At 43.1% G+C, this 5,712-nt stretch overlaps 1 long non-coding RNA gene across 1 annotated transcript in view; it reads left to right on the top strand.

Annotated features, from left to right (window-relative positions):
• The window catches only part of LOC144337321 (uncharacterized), a 153,312-nt gene that overhangs the window by 123,197 nt on the left and 24,403 nt on the right, over window positions 1–5,712 (top strand). The window lies entirely within an intron of this gene.

Consider the following 5,712-nt stretch of genomic DNA (forward strand, 5'->3'; position numbering starts at 1 on the left):
TCCCAGAACTGGAGTGTGGGTTTTCTTTATGCAAAAAAGTTCCCTTCACGAACTTCTCATTTACTCATCGCAACGGTCATCCGCCCCCGTCTCCCTGGAAACAACATTGGCCTGACTCTGCCTTCTTGGTGCCCCCCCTTTCTTTCAAACACTCCTGTTCCCATCCTGCGCTCCTGCGTTCAAGGTTGTGGGACAATACATAGGGTTAGCACTCTGATTTGAGGGGAAATCTCGTCTTTATTTAATTATTCGTGTGTTACCCCTTGCCTGTGTGACCTTGGGCAGTAACTTCCCATCTCTGAGCCTCAGTTTCCTCATTTGGAGCCTGTCATGAACTCCATTTCTCACAGGGGAGCTGGGTCATTGGTTCCTGGGGGCTGCAGGGGGCTCAGCCATGGGTAATTTCCAGAGAGGTGAAGACAGGAGAGGTGGGGGCGTGAGGGGATGCTGGCGCCCACCATCAAGGCCTGTGATTGAGGTTTGCACTCAGGAGTGCCCGTTTGTTCCTGTCCTTGAGAGATGCTTCTCACAATATTTCATCAACACCCCGGTTATCACAGTCATGTGCAGAAAATGGGAAATGAAAGCTGGTCAGAAGGAGAAACACCTACATTAAAGAGAAAATTAAAACTGACAGAGCATTTGTGTCTGGTGCCATTAGGGGTCATTAGGGAGGAAGCAATTAAGTCACCAGGGTGCATGCATTTAAGCATGAAATGCAAATCATTTCTGAGATGGAGTCTCATTCTGTCCCCCAGGCTGGAGTGCAGTGGCGCAGTCTTGGCTGATCGCAACCTGCGCCTCCCGGGTTCAAGCGATTCTCCTGCCTCAGCCTCCCGAGTAGCTGGCACTACAAGCACGCACCACCACACCCGGCTAATTTTTGTATTATAGTAGAGACGGGGTTTTGCCATGTTGGCCAGGCTGGTCTTGAACTCCTGACCTCAGGTGATCCACCTGCCTCAGCCTCCCAAAGTGCTGGGATTACAGGCGTGAGCCACCGCGCCCGGCCAAAATGCAAATCTTGACCTATCATGAGAAACTGAAAAATAGGAGTAAATTAAAAAATATAGGCCGGGCTCGGTGGCTCACGCCTGTAATCCTAGCACTTTGGGAGGCCAAGGCGGGTGGATCACAAGGTCAGGAGATGGAGACCATCCTGGCTAACACGGTGAAACCCCGTCTCTACTAAAAATAGAAAAAATTAGCTGGGCGTGGTGGCGGGCGCCTATAGTCCCAGCTACTCGGAGGCTGAGGCAGGAGAACGGTGTGAACCCGGGAGGAGGAGCTTGCAGTGAGCCGAGATCGCGCCGCTCACTCCAGCCTGGGCGACAGAGCGAGACTCCGTCTCAAAAAAAAAAAAAAAAAAAGGTCAATGACTCCAAAACGTAGAATATGAGATGCCGCAGTGATGAAAGTGGGAAACAGTCTAGTATTTGAAAATCACACACACACACACACACACACATGCACACACGAATGCAACCACACGGGAGCACACACATATGAGTACATGTGCATGTACACGTATCAGTACTCAGAGTTCGGCTACGGGGGAATTAGAACCTGTCTTCTCTAAAGGCGAGGATAAATGAATCTTCATTCGAAAATATATAATTGAATGAATACTTAACTAAATAGGGGAAGTTATTCCAAACTATTCATTTTTTTACCCTGTACGTAAAAGAGTAATTCACCCACTGAAGGATGAGTTAAATAGCTCAGTAGCCCCAATAACACCTAGGCATGAAACACAACAGTACCATCCAAAATAAAATGATAATTTACAATCGGTAAGTGAAGAAAGGTATGCTATTAAAATATCTATTGGAAATATTAATACCCAATAAAATGTAACATGATACAAAAACTTTCAGAAATAAAAACTAAAATTTTGTGTTTTAATGAAGATGTAAGAGCTGGGCATGAAGGGTTTTTGCAGGTTGAGGGGGGAGGATCACTTGAGCCCAGGAGTTCAAGACCGGCCAGGGCAACATAGTGAGACTCATCTTCATTTATTTTTTTAAAGAAGGTATTAAAGATGACAAAAGGTATGTAAACTTTTTTTTTTTTTTTTTTTTTTTGAGACGGAGTCTCGCTCTGTTGCCCAGGCTGGAGTGCAGCTTCGAGATCTTGGCTCACTGCAAGCTCTGCCTCCCACGTTCACGCCATTCTCCCGCCTCAGCCTCCCGAGTAGCTGGGACTACAGGTTCCTGTCACCATGCCTGGCTGATTTTTTGTATTTTTTTGTAGAGACGGGATTTCACCATGTTAGCCAGGATGGTCTCGAACTCCTGACCTCGTGATCTGCCCTCCTCGGCCTCCCAAAGTGCTGGGATTACAGGCGTGAGCCGCCGCACCTGGCCAAAGGTATGTAAACCTTCATTCATCTAACCATAGGTTCTTGAAATTATACAACATAAAGTTATATTTATTTGGTGATTCAAACAAATGTTTATCAAGACCTGATAGGTTAAGAGAAAAAATTAATGAGTAAAGTGTACACATTAATGTTCAATCTCAATTACATACATATGGTAAAACATTCTAGTTACACATGTTATGGGACTAGTATAGACGAATTCTGATTCTGATATGTGTGTATACATATATATGTTAATATATGATATTTACGTATGATGTACAAATACTATATATAGTACAAATACTATATATACACACATTATATATGTGTGTAGATGTATAGAGAAATATTATAAAGTTTGTATAGAACAAAGAATCCACATATATTTGGATATATAGGATACATACACTTAGTCTAAGTGTTATGTGTGTATTACTCACATATCACATAAAAACACACTATGTGTGTATACACCGTATGTGTAGATGCTACTGTACAGTATATACATGTGTGTGTGAGTGTATATATGTGTGTACATTTATGAACACATATCTCAAAGGAGGAAATGCCCATATTTAAGGCAGGCATTGCACATAAAATATTAAGTATTTAGTAGACAAAAAAGGAAAAAAACTCTTTCTACATAGCTGTCTTACACATTATATTCCCAGACACAATTGTTATTCAATTTGCAGTCAACAATCAAAAGATACTATGAGAAAACCTCACTATTGCTCAAAATTAATAAAATCCTCAGTCATTTTGTATGATATATATTTGAATTCATGATGTACTAAGAAATATTTTGCTAGATGGATGTTTGTATTTTATAGTGTTTGGATGATTATTTTCCTTTTTGAGATATATGAAGAATTCCATTTCCATTTTATGAAATGGAAGCCCTGAGGAGATTGCCGTGGAACCAGTGAGGAATTTCTGGCAGAGGAAAGTAGACGGCAGTCCTGGGAAAAATTACTGTGTGAAAAACTGAGGAAGAAGGAATTAGGGCTCCTGGATGGGGTGAAGACCCATATGCAGAGTATCTCTGAGCCCTGAGAGTAGAGCAGTGTGTTCAGGGCCCTGAGCCTGTGGAAGGAATCTTCTCTGAGATGTGAGTCTGTGGAATGTGTGTTGTAAGACCTGCCTTTTACTAGTATAATCCAGCAAAAGCCCTTGGGTGAGGACCCAGTTTTATTTTAGGGAATGTGGGGACTGTATATTTCTTATTCATATTTGTGCAGATTTCATAGTGCTGGTCAGTCATGTAGAAGGCGGAGGTCAGTGTGTTCACAGGATTCGCACCCGAGAGTCAGGAGGCACACGTGGGGGTCCGTGGAAAAGGCTGGCGGCCTGGTATGGCGGGAAGGTCATCAGCGATAGACGCTAGAGTCTCTTGCTTGATCTTGCTGAAATCTGGCTCAAATGTTTGGCCTGGCACAACCAAACTAGAACTTGGAAGATGCTGTATAGATAAAACCTAATATTGTAACCATTCATATTGTTATGGATATGAACATAACGTTGAAAATGTCCTTAATAAGATTTCTTTATTCTAGAAGGTAGATGGTGAATGATGAGATTTCTTTATTCTAGAGGGTAGATGGTGAATGATGAGATTTCTTTGTTCTAGAGGGTAGATGGCGAATGATAAGATTTCTTTATTCTAGAGGGTAGATGGCAAATGATAAGATTTCTTTACTCTAGAAGGTAGATGGCAAATGATAACATTTATTTACTCTAGAGGGTAGATGGTGAATGATGAGATTTCTTTATTCTAGAGGGTAGATGGCAAATGATAAGATTTCTTTATTCTAGAGGATAGATGGTGAATGATAAGATTTCTTTATTCTAGAGGGTAGATGGTGAATGATGAGATTTCTTTATTCTAGAGGGTAGATGGTGAATGATAAGATTTCTTTATTCTAGAGGGTAGATGGTGAATGATAACATTTGTTTATTCTAGAGGGTAGATGGCGAATGATAAGTTTTCTTCTAGAGGGTAGGTGGCGAATGGTAAGATTTGTTTATTCTAGAGGGCAGGTGGCAAATGATAAGATTTCTTTACTCTAGAAGGTAGATGGTGAATGACAAGGTTTCTTTACTCTAGAGGGTTGATGGTGAATGATAAGATTTCTTTGCTCTAGAGGGTAGGTGGCGAATGATAAGATTTCTTTATTCTAGAGGGTAGATGGGGAATATTCGGTCCCTCATGTTTCTCACGTACCTCCCTCCAAACATTCTATTCTATGCAGCAGGGTTTTACATCCTTCAAACACAACAGTGGTCTTTGACCTAGACATGTTGAACTCTTTAGTGCTAGGACTCAAGTTCTCTTGCTGTTTTGGGACAATTCAGAAAAGAATCAGCCCCAGTCCTTTTGCATACTTCTGTCTGACTGTCCTAGGTGAGTAGAAAGAAACAGTTCAACTGCTTGACACGATTCATTGACCTGAGGTCTTGTCTGCAGCTGGATTTCTATTCTACTTCTGTGATTTTCCTTTCGTGGATCACCAACGCACTGCAAATGCCTATCATTGCTTTTGACATGGGGTACTTTGGTTCTTCCTGGAAAGGCAGGGAGTCTCAGAGTGAGGAGCTCACAGATCATAGGCAGATTGAAATGTTTTCAGCAAGAATAGGCAAACCCATAGAGACAGAAAGCACACTCGTGGTTAGCAGGTGCTGGAGGGAGGAAGGAATGGGGGGTGGCTGCTGACTCGGTGTAGGGTGATGACAATGTGTGGAACAGGATGGCAGTGATGGTTACACAATGATCTGAGGAGAAGCTGCACAGGTAGCATCTGAGAAGGAGTGAAGGGCTCACAGGGTTCAGAGAGGGTGTCAGGGCATCAGGGTGGATTTATCTTTTCCTGGTGGAAATCCGATACTTCCCCATTGATTTAGTTACTGAAGTGTGTTTGGAACTCTGAACTGAAGAGATGGAGGCTCAGTAAAGCACACCAGGGAGTGTGGCAATGAGGAATAAAGAAGACTGTGTTACGCGCCATGGACCAGAGCACGCAGGTGTGCAGAGCTGTGGAGCCAACGCTGCCGTGTGGGATGTAGCCTCATGTCTGGGGGTGGGAAAAGAAGGGGATTCAACCAAGGGAAGTCAACATTAATAGAGAGGAAAGGTATCACATGTTAATGGTCCTCCATGGATCACCCCGGAAAATGTCTCTGCAATCCAACACTGATTCCTCCTTCTGGAAATGATCGGCAGACAGTCCAGATACCATTGGCCCTAAATTGTCTCCCGGAACCTCCTGGGATCACCAGATCTATTCCCAAGGCTCCCACTCTGAGGGGTGCATTGTCCTCTCTGCTGTTCACCTCCCGGCTGCATT

The sequence above is a fragment of the Macaca mulatta genome, chromosome 19 (assembly GCF_049350105.2).
Source record: "Macaca mulatta isolate MMU2019108-1 chromosome 19, T2T-MMU8v2.0, whole genome shotgun sequence".
Classification (NCBI taxonomy): Eukaryota; Metazoa; Chordata; class Mammalia; order Primates; family Cercopithecidae; genus Macaca; species Macaca mulatta.